Genomic DNA, 16339 nt, shown 5'->3' with positions numbered 1-16339 from the left:
TGCAGTCTGGCGTGAAGAAACACAGGTGCAGATATACTGTATACAATATGCAGTGGCACAGAGTCTTGCATGCATATCTGTAACACAAAAGCACAACATGTGTCTGCATCACTGGAGCTGTTAATTTCCATATTTCATTTGTTCCGTCTTTGCTTGCCTAAACATCACAAGTTATAATTGTTGAATGGGTAGATATTGCTGTTGATGAAATACAGAGTCATATCAGTGCACATATCCTCAGTATATGTGAGATTAACAATAATGTTCCATGACTGCTTGGATGATAACCTCCTATATGATTCTCAAAATGACCGCAGTAAATCAGCTGCGAATGTGAGATTCACCAATCCATAATCTCTCTGCTCCTCCACCATTGAGGTTTCGGCTAATGACTCCACTCACTAAATCAAGACAAAAGATACTTCCCCTTTAAAAGGACACTTCAATTAATTACCCCCGGAAAATCCCTCTAATTCTGTACCAGGGGCTCAGTGAATAAAACTGAAAACCTATTAGTGGGCATTCATCTGATCTCACCCAGTAAAAGGAGGCAATCAGTTCAGAGCAGCTAGCGACTGTACAGTAGAGCGGAGGGACGAGAGGGAGAGGATGCAGACTTTGGAGTGAGTCATAGCAAAAGCAAAAGCTGCGGTAGAGCTACACAAAGCTTCTTTTTTGTTAAGTTATGGTTGCTCAATTCTTAAGTCTTTCCGTTGACGTGCACTGACCATTAGCCATGATTTTGGAAAGAAAGAGGATGGAACAAATTGACAAAGGAAATGCTGATTCTGTACTAATACAGCAGACATTTCCATCCTTAATTATCTAAAGGGCTGCTAATAATACTGAGTTTAATTGGGTTTATGTCTGCAAATATCTGCAGAGTTACTGTGACTTCAGTTAAATTAAAAAAAGATATTATCAAAAGCAAGAGCCGAAAGTTAAAATTCTACCATCTATTTCTTGAGCAAACTTTTCCTGTAAAACAAGACAAAGCGTGTACAGCCATGCCAGCTGGTGGCACTAGTAGCTTTGATCTGTGTGACAGTGGTGCTTGAACTAAGCCAACATCATGCTAACATGATAACCGTGACAATGCAGTAATGTCCCTGTTTTCCAGGGACAGTCCAGTTTTTGGTGGCCTGTCCCTGGTGGAGCTGTCCCCAGAAGTGACGGAGACATATTATGCTCATTTTTAGGTTCCTATTTTTTTTTTTTTAGTTACCTCTAGAATATGATAATAAAACATCAGTTTTCTCATACTGTCCACTCTGTTCTAGCTCCTGTCTCTTGAGGGATGCCCTCCTCCTGAATACCCAGCTTCCCCTGATTGGTCAGCTGATGCATGCCTGAGCCAGCACTGCTCACTGTGTCTCTGATGAGTTTTCAGCTTCCAGTTGGCTTCACTACTACTTTAAATGTAGGCGTGTATTATACAAATGTGTGACATGGTGACGTAGTGTGATGTCAAGAAGTTACAGAATTAAACGCGGGACTACTGACGAGGTGTTTCAGGCACTTCAGGAGCAGTGTTTTCTGTGGGAGAGATGAGCTCCCGTTGGCGTACACTTTGGGCTTTAAAACTTTAAAGAACCTTTACATGCACAAGAACCTATAAAACACACTGAAGGGAAGGGAAAAGACAGAAACGGCACAAAAGGTCTCTTAAGACTGGAGAGGAAGGAGACGAGTGTGAGAGGAGGAAAAAAACTCCACTATGTCTCAGAGGCATATATTGTGCTCCACCACATTTATCAGCTTTAGTTTTTCAGAGATTCGTGCTTCTCACTGGACAGCAACGCTACAAACATATGATGGTCTTATACAGTACAATGCATTGCTGTAGATTAAAATACTCAATAATATATTTAAAATATAAAAAGCAGTTCAGCACAGACGTTAGCTCAACTTTAAACATATGAACAATATTTTATTACAATTAAACAGTTACCATGGCCAAAATACATGAAAATGGAATTGTCCTCCCCTTTTTTATTCCGTAGATAACAATGTTAACGTTTTTGATCAATGGACTGGAAATGTCCCTGGTTTTCATTTCACAAATGCGGTTACCTTAGTATAATGTTACCATGTTCACCATGTTAGTTTAGCGTGTTGGCATGTTAACATCATTGAACACAAAGCTAAATGATGAAAAGTCTGACAATTCATCCTGAGGGGCACATGTATCTGTATCAAATTTCATGGCAGCCGATCTAAGAGGAGAGAGAGTGGATAATGCATGGAGGGAATTATGCTGTCAGTTGAACCACCACACTGGGTTACAGCTCTACCGGGGATAAGGCAAAGGAGGCAAGGAAACCAACAGTGGAACTGTGACATAATGTCACCACCAGGTCCGGATGAAATTTACAGTAGAGTGGAAGAAGCATGGCGCTTACTAGCTTGTTTCTCACCCAAAATTCACTTCTGGCTCAGTGTCAAAATGCCTGAAATGATCAAAAAATTGGATTGAGATTGTTTCAACATACAATTCAGCAACTGGTATGTATCTCAGTAAAGCATTCCAGAAATATTACTGTCCTCAGAGATCTTCGTATTTTTGAAACTTAATATAAACTTTAAAAGAGAGGAAAGAAAGAACAGACGTTCAAGGGCAGCAACATTTTTACAGTACACAGACAAACTCAAGTGCACTCCTAAATGATCGGACTATTATAATTAAACAAAAAGACAGACAGAGATACAATAGATGTCTACAGAGAAGAATGCTGCTTGAATGATGTTTTGTTCACCCATTGTTCTTGATTTCTGCCCATAACAACAAAATCAATAACATCAAAACAATCAAGACTTGATAAAGCCCTTTATATCGAGTACATTCCTCAAACTCACTCTCGTCCTCTTACTGTGTGTTCTTGAATCTATGAGAAATCTTCATTCTTTCAAGCAGACTTATACAAGCAGCTATGGCTCCACTGCCGTTTGTCCGCCCTTGACTTGGAGTGTTATGATTATGACTATTCACAGTATTCACCAAACTTGTTACAGTACAGGATGTTTGAAGACAGGACACTGACAGTGATGGGAGGATGATATAGTAGGCTATTAACAAGACAATGCTTTTTGCAGGCAGTGTGGAGAACAGTGGGCATGCTTTTAAGAGCCTGAAACAAAAACTATTCTGCATTGTTTTCTAAAACAGACACACTACTTGGTACTTGCTATTGTAAAACAATATCGTAATAATGATTCTTCACCAGTTAAGAAGGAAGACAACATTAATTATGTAAGAGGCTGCATGGGCAGAGGTTGGGGTGGATGAGCCAGTCAAGAGGGTGTGGGACTTTGCCACAGGGGGCTGCTGTTTCCAGTTTTACTATCGACAGTCAACGTTAGTTTTAACATAATGTTAGGATAAACGATGATTGATCCTAACTATAATCATGTGGTATTACTGTAACCACAAGGGAAAGGAATTTTTACCCAAACGATGATCTTTCTCTGACCCTAATGTTGGTGCCCAAACCTAACCAAGCCTTACCCCCAACCACTGATGCTGGGGCAGAGGGGGAGATTACCATGTTTGAATAAATGCCACAAAAGTGCCCTCTTGGATGCCCCAGTGGTAGATAAATCATGATTCAGTGCCTTCTAGGTTGCCCTTCCAGTGAACAAAACATGGTTTAAGTGCCCTCTCTTCACTATAAATATATTATGAATTTCTGTGCACTGGACTCTCAGATTGGCCAGTTAGAAACTGTGCTATTAGTAGTATTGGCCAAATGTCATAATGTTCAGCAACTGTATCGTAGTGACATATGATTAAACCGTTTTTTTGTTGTTGTTTTTTTTTAAGAGGATTTGTCAGTGCCAGCTTGCATCTTTTGATACTTAATTAAAGTAACAGTTTACCCAAAATTAAAGGTTCAGTCATTATCTACTCACCCCCATGCCGATGGAAGTTCCATATCCTACAAAACAGAACTTCTGAAGCTTTAAACATGGCAAAAAAACAACATCAAAACCCATAAAAATTGCTTATTACAGCTTGTCCGGCGTAATCCAAGTCACTGGAAACCCTGAGATCTCAAATTGATTTGAAAAGACCTTTGGTGTGCAAGTTCATGCACCCGCTTCAGACTCTTTTCGCTCAGAAGCTACAGTAAAGATTTTGGCTTCAAAAAGGGTGTAAATAACATCTTTTCAAATCAATTTGGGATCTTGGAGTTTCCGAAGACTTGGATTACGCCAATCGAGCTGTAAGGAACAGTCTTATGTTCCTTTTTTTAATGTTGTTTTAAAGCAAGTACCCATCTACATCATGTAATTTGAAACTTCACCCCATTCTTCATTGGCATGGGGATGGGTAGATAATGACTGACTTTTCATTTTGGGGTGAACTGTTACATCAATATTGCATTAATGTAATACATTCGTACAAACACAGCTCATGAAAAAAAAGCTACAAAACAGAGAGAGACAGAGACTGGAAAAGAGAGAAGAGTCAAAACAATTACATTAAACCGAAGAGGTTAAAAGGTTTTGAATTTAATTTTTCTGAACATTTTCCTTTTTAGATATTGTTGATAGAACATGACACACTGACAGATGCTCAAAAAGATGGCTAGAGGGCGTGAGTCAGGGCAGAAATCTTTCAGCCTGACCTTTAACTTGTTAAAGATGTGCCATTTTGCTCTGATGGATGCTTTGACTTCTTCAAATCGAGGTATTGCTCATGGCTACAGACTGGTGTATGATACACAATGCTTTATTTATCCCTGTGCGTCACAGAAGAACAATGCAATGAAAAAGGAGCCTTTGAAGTGTGTGAGACATGGTTCCAATTTCCATTTAAAAGAATTTATTTAGAGCAGGGCTTTCACACAACTTGGATTCCATCAATGATCAAAGAAGAAAAAATAGAGGTCTGTTATCATCAAAATACTGACAAACAATACACTGTTCACGCAGAGTAGAAGAGTACATATCTGTTTGAACGTGACATGCATATGTAACATGACCGAACATCACTTCAAGGTGCTCTAAGAATATACTGTATATTTTTACAAAGAGAGAAATATGATATGAATAGTAAAAAAATAATAAAATAATCCTTCCCTGTTTAGTTGTGCTTCAGCTGATTTTATACGACCCTGCTAATGAAAAATATGCTATCTGCTCAGTGCAAACTATAAGAAAATAATGGAGAACTGAAAAAAAATGAGATGAAACGCAAAAATTTCTCAAGAGCTGGCAGATGGCCCCGGGCCTGGAGGCAACTGAATATAATACCTACAAGTCAACACATGATAAAATAAGTGACTCTGCAGAGCGGCCTATGTTGCGCTCTATGCTGCATGTGTAGGCAGTTGTTTGCTAACATGTCTGCCTTAACAACTTAACCTGGTATCATACAACCAGCCCAGTATCCAGAGGGTAAACATTCATATTGAACTTCAGTATTTAAATCCCCTGCCAATATTCCTTGTCAACAAAGGAAGAAGTGTGCCCCAATATGAATATGGGTTATATGTCAAAGTGAACAAGCTGCCTTTACTTGCTGCTAAACTCCCTAACCCTAACCCTAACCCTAACCCTAAAAAAAAAAAAAAAACAGCTTTTGACTGAAACATTTGTAGAATATTTTAACACCACGATTGCTAATATTGAATAATAACGTATGACTATAATATATCGAGGAGTCATGCGTCATCCTCTGGACAGATGTTAGCAACCGGAGCAGAGGGTTCATCAGTGAAATTGTCTAGTGGCACTAAAGGTACAGTACATGTTTCAGTTTGACCATGAATAAACTCCTCAATACCCAAGAAGAACTTATATTTGAGTGTCACCTATCACTATCTCTGCTAATATTCATGCATTGCTTGTCTGTGCTAGTATTGATGCTATTGGTAATCCATGCCAGTGACCTTGCTAGAATGGTATTCTGGTTATGATGGTAATAATTACATATGATTGTTAGCCACACCACCATTTCTGTTTGATAAAGAACATTGGGTACCAACGCAGTCATGAACAAAAGAGACTAAACTTAACATGAATAACACTTTGAAACATTACCTCAAACATGAATTTGTTTAATGGTGGGTTCACCACCAGCCATGTGAGTTTGACCGCAGGATCCTTTCAATTTATTTGCGTTACTTGTACAAGTGCTTATTCGCCCCAAACAGCCAGATCACACAGTCAACGCTCACTAAACTCAGCAGTCACCAGAGACTCCAGACTCCAGACTCCTCACTTCTTTAACCCCTCTCGTCTCTGTGATGATACGTTCAAGACATAAAGGACATTTTCTCTCCAGCTCCAGCAAGCAGTCAACATTACAGTACATTAAACACCCGACAATGGAGGTCACCTCTGTGTATTGCTGCTGCAGTCAGGTTGATAAACAGGAGTGAAGATAAATGCACTTTTTAATAACTAAAGTTAAAAAGTAATCTCAGAGCTTTCCTCCTCGGCAAACTAGAATCCAGTGTGACTCTGGGCGTGTCTTTTGTTTGGTTTTCATAGAGACCCCTAACGGAAGAGGAATCATATTGTGCATTTAATGTTTACGTCTTTCAGGTGTTTTCCCTAATTTTAACCAAGTGTTTTTGGTGGCAGTTTTGAATGTTGCAACATGAAGCATTTCTAAGAAAAAGTGCATCAATCAGGTGCCCTCTAAAAGCCATAAACAAGCAAACACACATCCACACACACACACACACACACACACACACACACACACACACACACACACACACACACACACACACACTAAAAAAAAGGTTATTATAGCTCTGACTTTGCAGTGCTGTCTTTACCTTCCCTAGGGATTAATGAAGAGTCCAATGAAAGCACCAAAAAACAGACCTAATTTTGTGGTAGGAAGCAGTTAACATGACTGTAATTTTGACAGGAGATGTCAACATTGCTGACATTATGTATTTTTAAATGTTTTTTTCCTAAATGTGAATGCCAAACCTTGATCCTAAGTCCTGGCAGAGTTTTGCAGCAGACTTCATGCCAGAAAATGGCTGTTTCTTTTTTCTGGGCTGTTTTGCAGCAATATAGAGGGCTGTAGCCAAGCATATTACTCAGTGACTGTAGATGTTTATATCAGATAACTCTAGCCAGAGAAGAGACAATGTTGGCAACGTAATGTACAGCATTATGTTTTCAAGGTCCACACTTGAGCCATGTGTGGCACAACGCAGTGCTGAGGAGAAACAACTGCTGCCTGGAGTTATATAGCAGCACTGTGGTAGAGTCACGAGATGGGCAGACGGGCTGGAGAGGCTCAGGCTGACAGTGATGGCTGATGGACGCTGCACAGCCACAGAGCCCACAGAGATTGGAGGGTATTTGTTGCAACAAATGGGATTGTGCACATTTTCCACTGTAATCCATGACTGAAACGGAGGAACAGTGTGTTACTGGACATCAGAGTTTTGACGTGCACATGGACAGTGGGGTGTTAGACACTGTCCTCCACACAAGAAAAGGATAAACTGGCAACAGAAAAAAATGTAGGGGTCAAAGAGGCTGAGAATTCCCTTTATTCCTTCACATAAACTCTGCTGAATTAAAAACACAAATTGTACGTTGACATTAAAAGCTGTATTGCTGTGTGGATGTTCTACATTATGCATGGACCACTGATTCCCTTGCATTTTGCTTTATCTGAAAGACACTGCTCCCAGCCACATATAGTCCACACAGTTCCTTTTTCTCTTTTCATTAACTGTATCTACAACTTATTCAAAGTAATGCTAGAGTAGCTGAGCAAAAAATGCTTTCACTTCCTATCTGGGTTGGTTTGACATGGCGCTTTTTGAAATAGCTGCACTGATGTAATACCATTAGTAGGTGTGCAGCGTAGTGCAATTTTTTTTTTGCAAAAAACTTGAATCTAGCTGCTTTGTGTCTCTGGGTTTCTGCAAATAGCCAAATTTATATCAATAGCAGTGCACTTGATTGACTTTTTATGGAATATTATTATATTCAATAAAAGGTATCTTGCATTCATGATTATTATTTCTCACTATACAGTGTCACGTTTCCATCAATGTATTCTTTTTACACACGTTTAAAAGTATCATATTGGAAAAGGCTGATGAAAATGAAGAAATAATTAGATAGTTTTTCTTTTCAGTTTAGCAAAAAAAGTTTTTACTCTCACTTGGGGGCTAGTTTGAGATAACTTTTTTTCCCCTTTCTTGATGGTTTTTACCTTTCTCTTCCTGTGAGTCCTGATGTAGTTAACATTTAAGTCACATGACTGATCAACTGTTTTCGCTTTGACTGAAGCCAAAACCTGGCAGAATAAAATAAACCCCTTGGAGTTCCACAAAGACCTGATGTGAACTTCCTATAAGACACGATTGTTTATATTGTCTATATTGTTTTCCCTGTTTGAGATTTGACCTGCATTTATGTTGTACTGTTGCAGCCTCTTCCTCTGCAATGGTATAATTGCACTCAGTAGGAGCACTGGTGCCCACTTGTGAATTTAAACACAATTCAGTGCATTCAGACACATTTTTTTTTTTGTTTTGTTTTTTTGCCAATTTTGTTCAAATTCGGTTAAAACAAAAACCTGGTTGACATTAACTAACTACTGCACCACTTCTTCACCAGCATACATTTTCAGTTTTGCTTTTGAAGATGAACCCCTGGTGTCTTTATTCAACAGAAAATTTCAACAGTGTTAATGCAAACAGTGGCTGTAAGATCCTCAGTGGCAGAGATAACGGCCTGTTTTGATAACACAGATCCATATCACAAAATTTCATCTGAGATTACCTACTGTTCAAAAGCGAATGTTCCATCAAAGCCAACGAACTCTAAAAACACAATAACCTGTTAATGGAAAATGTGAAGATCCATGCTCCTCTCCTGCACTCTCGCTTTTTTTTTTTTTTGCTTTCACTTCTGATGCAACCACAGGCAAGTGCATGCTTAATAAGGTGGCCACACTCGCATTCATTTGGTCTCTGGCTGTGTTTGAGACATAAATTAGGCATTAACGTGTGGTTCTGTGTGGGCATTCGCAGTGTGTCTCCTGAATACCAGCAGGGTGTTAATCACATTATAGCCACACACATGTAAAACACACTACGAGAACTTTCATGCAATTTGCAATGCGAAGTTATAAAATGTTGAATTCAGTTCTATCAATCAGTTATATCAATTTATGGATTTTACTTTGTTTTCTTAAAGCATCTAATTAATTTTAGACTATAAATCTATTGTATTATCTGTAAGTATTGTGGCTTATGAATCTTTATTAATGACCATATTATTAAAATCTTCTTCAAACACTTTACTTCCTGACTCAAGTGAATGACCTGAAAGAGGTTTAAGATGGACAATCTCACAAGTGTCATAAGCCTCCTTAGTCCAGTCAGCAGTCCAAGGTCAGCAGAGGTCCCGCCTCCTCTGGTCTGTAAGCCTTCGCTGTCAGAAACAAATTGTTTGATAGGGGCTCTTTTTCCACTTAATCGCAGCCACTGCAGACACCCACACAGACTGATGCGCGCGCACACACCAATGAAGGACAGAAATCTCATTAAGATCAACCAGATTGCAGAGATAAAATGTCACTCAAAAATATATCAGCCATGTCGGACTGAATCCCCGGGTCCATCAAAAATACAGCGCAACCTCCCCAACCCATGAGCCTTCAGACATTTTCAATTGTTTACATTCATGTTGACGAGAAGAAAAAAAAAAAAAGAATATGGCATTCACAGAGGGTGGAAAATATACAGATAGTGGATGGGAGATTTTCGTAACTCTGGCAAGAATGAAATACTACATGACAGAGTAGGCTAATCTGAAACACCATCACTGTAATTTCACTACAGGTTTGAAGTCATTGTTCCTCTGGGTGGAGATGAAAGTGAATGAGGCAACTCGGTGTAATCTACTTCTCTGAGGGAGGCTAGCCGACACTGTCATAAGTGGGGCAGGGATGTCAAACCAGGAGCGACACAAAGGCCACTTCTCATAACAGAACAAAAAGACACATACACATGATTCATAATATACAGTATACTGTGCAAAGCAACGGTTTCATACAGATTGTAAGCTTTGGTCTATTGTAACATGGCACAGCAAAACACCACAAGGACTTTACTGACGGCTAGACCGGCATACTGTAGACATATTCATCAAACATAATGGACTGTCCAAAAATTACTTCTCATCTTCAAAAGGCCATCTGTCGAATTCACAGCTGACTAAGATCTGCTCTTTTTATAAAATAATTTCTGTCCAAGTGCCTGAATAAATGTTGGCAATGTATGTTCCTGGAAACCAACAGATATGTTGAAAATTTACAATTCTTTATGGTGCAACTTTACATATCTTTAGGTTCAAATTTAGATTTCATGTTGTGACAACACTGTGCTTATATGGTTAGGTTTGGGCACAGAAACCTCTTGGTTAGGGTTAGGAAAAGATCATGATTCGGCTTAAAATACCTGCTTTGGTCGCTACATCACTGCTGGTCAAAAATATCCATGCTGAAAACTGTCCTGAGGTCTCGGTAAATTGTATAGTGGCGTCATGCTTACAAATGCCCAGTGCTCCTTTATCAAAAATTATCCAGTGATATCCACACTTTGAAATGTTAAAAACGCGGTCTTGAACTGCAGTTACGAGCTTGGCAGCCTTGTGGCTGAACTACACCACCATCACCTCCAACTCCAGATATGAAAGTGCGGCCATAAACATGTAATGTGGACGTGATATGACACATGTAGAAATGTAGATATGATACTTAGGACAAACTGGAACGTATCAGTCATTTGCAGACATGTTGCTTAGTGGCTTAGTAATTGTGTCTTTAATCTCGAAGACAAAATATGCAAAACAAGTCAGTAGAATCAAAGAAAGACCTTTAGAGCTAAAACTAAATATCAGTGAAGTTGGCACTCTGATTCGAAGAGATCGAGAGAGAAAACTAACAAAGTTCAGAAGAGGCTAAATTACTTAAGCTAAAAAAAAAAGCAGTCACAATAAACAAGCCGTTTTTTATCATGTCAAGGAGTAGTCTCAGAAATAACAACAAACTATTCCAAACAGCACTGAATCAGAGTTTAAAGGTAGCAGACAAGCACTGCTAATTGACACTGAACCTAATGTGAACCGTCTCTGTAGCAGTATTTATCATGTTGATGTGGTTCATTCAAAGTTCTATTTCTTTTTCAAGTATGTTGTTATTTAATCAACCACCTGTATGTCTGTGTGTTTGTCTGTGTTGTAGCCATCTGTGGACGTGCCTCTTACTTTTTAACTTTCTGTGGCACATTTTGCAAGCCGTCTCTTGAAGTAAATTCTGTGTCAGCATTATAAAAACTAATGCAATCTGTTGGATGTCAAGGCTGAAGTTGCTGACATTTTTTTTTTCTCTCCTCTGCACTAAAGAGTTTCTGTCATGAGGCCATGAGTAGAAAAGTAAAGAGTAGAGAGTTCAGCAGGAAGACACATCCTTGAGGACACAATTATGGTGTGCTTACTCAGAAAAAGCCAAAAGAGGTCAGGGCTGTTAGTTACATGTGCATTATTGCATGAATTCTATTATTTTAATAATACAAACTGTGTCCATAAAAAGAGTAATTTTCCTTGATATAATATATGTCATAATATCACCAAGAACTGTCAGCACACAGCCTAGACACCAGAATAAAATGTCGGCAGAACATCTATCCAAACCACTGATATATTCAAATTTGTGCTTGCCATAGGCTACATCCCATATCGACATTTCTGCCAAACATGCCATATCAGGTTCACATTACATGTTTATGACATAACTTTCATGGTGAAGTGAAGGGGGCTGCATCAGAGTTAGGTGCCCTGAGCAGTAAGGGACCTTGGCAGTGCCCAGGAGGCGAACCGGCTACCAGTCCACACTTCTTACTGACTGATTGTGCTGGACTTAGTCCCAACAAGTGGATGACTGAGAGCAGCACAGGGGCATACAATAAGCAGTTGACAGATTACCAGACTATCAGCTACCTAGGCATAAAGACGTATAACACTAACAGTGTTAGTTGTAAGTGTGAGAAGTTGTAAACTCTATAGATTCAAAGAGAATCTACATTCTACAATTTTTTCTTGTCTTTGTCCCCAGCAAGACACTCGCAGGAAGACTTCATCACTGAGTGAGACAGACAGATTTTAACAGCCGCATTGCTGTGTATGAACAAGACTAGTGTTAGCAGAGGAGTGCTTTAAGCTAAATGCTAACATCAGCATGCTCATAAAGACAATGCTAACATGCTGAAGTGAAATAGGTATAAGGTTAGCGAGTTAGCATGCTAACACTGCCTAATTAGCATCACAAAGTACAGCTGAGGCTGATGGGAATGTCATTAGTTTTGCAAATATTAAGCCATTAACCACAAATTGTTACCTGATTATGGCACTGGATGAAAAGTTAATCAGCAAATGCAATTAATCCCGAAGCATCCATGAAAGTCTGAACCAAATATCACAGCAATCCATCCAATAGTAGAAACACTTGCTCAAGACATAAAATGTCAGGGAATAAAAGCATTCACCATGGGTCCATGAAGATGAACAAAATGTCAAGGCCATCCGTTCAAAGTTGTTGAGATATTTTGGTGTGGACCAAAGTAGTTGACCTACTATCCAACCAACAGATGACTGACACTTTAATCATTTTAGCTTTTTCATCCATGGCTAAAAGCATCTTTGAGAATGGCCAATATCTTCCATGGCTTGCTCCCTGGTCACAGCAGCCAAAACAAGAATATCTAACATTTGGAGAAAGATGGTTTCAGTGTTTTGTACAGTAATCAGAGTGCATGCTTTCTACAAGTATTTTCTGCAACAAATTCAAGTATGGTATGAGGTGTGAGACTATATTCAATATTGTTTCCAGCGCTAATAATATATCATCTTTATACGATTAAATTGCTTACTTGATTGAAGTGGAATGTCTTTATCCAGGGTGAGATTAAATTGTTTCTGTGGTCGATAACACCCACTGTTAAATAATAGATACTATTTAAAAAAAGATCCTATTTATTGATCTTCACCTGTCAATAATCATAAATAATATATGCTGTGTTCAGTGGAGTTGCTGATTCAACCAATTACTGCCCAAGTCTTCCGGGAATCGTTCAGATGCTGAGATTACCTCTCCTGCTCAAAACCATAAAAGCATTCATGGAGGCAATTAGAAGGTTCTCTGTTGTGTGTTTAGAACATAAATACTGCACAGTCCGCCCTCACGGGACTAAACAAACCAGTGCATTTCTTGATAAATGAATGCAGAAAAAGCAATTTTTATAAAGCTTCAGGGAAATATGACTCTGACAGCATTCTATTTTTATCAAGCGCTATATGTTTTATTTCCATCGCCAAACCATTTTTCAAGCTGTCAGAGAGAAAATAAAAATAAATGAAGAGAAGAAAAGGAACATACCCGAATTCATCTTGCCATCACTTCACATGGCTACACCCATCTCAAAGCTCCTATCAATACAGCCATCCCTCTATAACACCTAGTTACTGATCTGTGAGCGTCTGTTCAACACTTGTCTTTCACATTGTCCCATTCCTATTGATTTCTGTCCATGTTTTCATTACTCATTTGGAAAATGTCTTATGAAATACAAATTCCTTTGCTTAAAGGTGATGTACAGCATGTGATAAGGTAGTGAAGATTTGACAATTCCATTACTGTCGCTGCCTTGCAACATGTGTTTTGACAAGATTGGTGACCACATGAACACAGCTCACCACAGTGATGACAAGGCTGTGTAATTCCTGACTGATGGATACATCTCTTTGCCCTGCAGAGTTGATTACAGCAGAAAATGCACAGCAGGCCGCTGCCTTGTTCTCATGTGTGAACTTTGTCATCTCTGCTTGTCTGACAATCCCAAATCAATACTCAATCAAAGAGTTTTTTGCCTTCAGCTGATCTGTTGCTCTTCGGTGCGTATGCCCAAGCGCAAGGCAGGGGACTGCTTGCCATCATCAAAAAAAGAAAAAAGAAAAAAAGACAAAAAATGTGACTGTAGCAGGAGATTAGAGAGGACGGGAGCACAGGAGTAGTCAGAGGACATTCTCAGTGACCATGTACAACACAGTTTCACTCAAACACAGTGGGATGCTGCAGTAATTTGGAATAAATATGCTAGACTAGATGGAGGAGGCTGTCTCTTACAATAACATTACAATCAGTGCATGTTGCCCAGATCAGCGGCATACTACGTAAAAGAAAACAAGAATGAAGCTCTTTGCAAGGATGTTTGTCCAGTTCAAACAGCACAATATCTTGGCTGGCTCAGCCAGAGGTACACATTTTCTTCTACCTTATACCCCTTTTCCACTGGTCAAAAACCCCACTTAAACCTGCCTAGATAAGCTTTTGTGTACAATGGGAATGTGTAAACTCTGCATTTACACCCGGGCCAATTGACTCTGCTAAATTCTGCAGCGCAAAGTGATGACGCATTATCAACATCCAGTGGCGGCGCGTTGCTAACTTGAGGGGGATAAAATTATTTAATCATGCAGCTCTTCTAGACTTTCCAAATGTTATTGGATCGAATGGCTCAAACTATGATAGTGTAACAAGTCATTTTGCGAGGGTTGTGACACTCAAAATAATTTATCCACCGTTTTACAGAAGCTTCTTTCACTATGGGTTGTTGTTTTCTCTTCTGTCACAACTGTTTGTGGCACATTCATGACGTGAAGCGTGACGTCAGTCACGTACAATGTAATGCTTCAGATAAAAATCACAGACGGGCTGCCTTACCTGGGGGAAGTGGGAATGGGGTCAATATGCAATTTTTAGCGGGTGCACCCACATTTAGAAAACCCGTGTAGACCAGCTGATTTTGGTGGAAAAGCGGGATTAGACATTTTCTAAGGCTTCACCCTTGCAGTAATTATCAACATAATGGTGAAAGATGAGAGAGAAAAGAGGTTATCATGTGAAGATACACAGTAATGATAGGAAGTAAGACTCCATTTGTATGAGCTACGCTATCTGGAAGTTATCTCAGAGTTTAGTGTTTCGTGTACTATTTTGAGCACTTTTGAGGATGGTGGTAATGGTGAACTCATTGATGGAGGAAATACTATATGTAAACAATATAACAAATCATCTGGATGCAATGATGCCAGGCCACGTTTTTGGTTAACATTCAGTACCCATTTTCTTCATTATAGGTATTTATTACAGGTCTTCTTCAAGATTAGGAAGGCCTGAAACAATTTGTTTGTACTTTCAAGTCTACTTGTGTCTACTTGTCTACAGTGATCAGCACCTCACTACAACCCATGGTGTGCATTACTTTTCTATTAGGTTTTTAGTTATGTACCAAAGTATTAGACAAATTGAAAGTTTGTCCTGACAATGGTGCTACAAGAAAATCACCAAAACGGTTGTAATTCATCCTGAGGGGGGCATAGTGTGAGTGGTGTTGTCACGATCCTGGAATTTCTAACTTTGATACAATACTATTAAAAAAATACTTATATCCGATCAATTTTTGATACCACCGGGAACTTTTGACACAGCAAACTTAGCTAGTTTTCTTTTGATCTTTAGATGAGGCCTTTAAAAATAATGGCCAGACTTTCTCCCAGAAAAGCTGTTGGCGGGTTGTGGTTGTGTATGTGGTCACTTAAGACGACCTAAGTCAAATTTGTAAGATAGCTGATTTTTGAGTCTTAAAAGTCTGCTGAAGGCTCTTATTAGCTCCAGCTGAACTTCAGAAAGCATTGCTAAACAGAATAAGGACTGTGGATTGTGTCCGTCATATCTTTCTTGTGCTTCCAAATGAGTTCTGTTCAGGCTCCATATGGACAGGAAGAACCGGTGTAGGATAATTCCACAAAGTAAAGTGGTATAAACTGCTACACCACAACCAGGAAATGGTAGCTCTTATAATTTCCTATCTGCTCAGAAAGTCTCTGCTTGGAAACCTTTTAAAAAGTGGACTTTTGGGTAGTTGGGGGCTACGATGGCTGCGACCAGTCTTGTGAAACAAAGAGGGGAGATAATCTAAATTGGAGAACCTGGAGTGCAATGGGAGTTTTGAAAGGGGCAACGGCTGTCTTTTCTTGTCAGGAAGGGGTAGAGGATATGGGGCGATGGGGAGAGATTGGTTTGTCTGGTTGGACTCGGAAGGTTTTGAGCGTGTGTGTGTGTGTGTGTGTGTGTGTGTGTGTGTGTGTGTGTGTGTGTGTGTGTGTGTGTGTGTGTGTGTGTGTGTGAGTGAAGCAGGTCCCTGCCGAACCAGAGAGAGGGACAGATAATCAAGCTAGAGTTGAAGTGGGACTTTGTGCAGGGGCAAAGGAGAATAGAAACTCTTTA

At 39.4% G+C, this 16339-nt stretch overlaps 1 protein-coding gene across 1 annotated transcript in view; it reads right to left on the bottom strand.

Annotated features, from left to right (window-relative positions):
* The window catches only part of cdh13 (cadherin 13, H-cadherin (heart)), a 383964-nt gene that overhangs the window by 154521 nt on the left and 213104 nt on the right, over nucleotides 1-16339 (bottom strand). The window lies entirely within an intron of this gene.

This window comes from Pagrus major, chromosome 8, assembly GCF_040436345.1.
Source record: "Pagrus major chromosome 8, Pma_NU_1.0".
In the NCBI taxonomy this organism is placed as follows: domain Eukaryota; kingdom Metazoa; phylum Chordata; class Actinopteri; order Spariformes; family Sparidae; genus Pagrus; species Pagrus major.
Note: the sequence above shows the minus strand (reverse complement) of the source record. Positions and strands in the feature narration are given on the sequence as shown.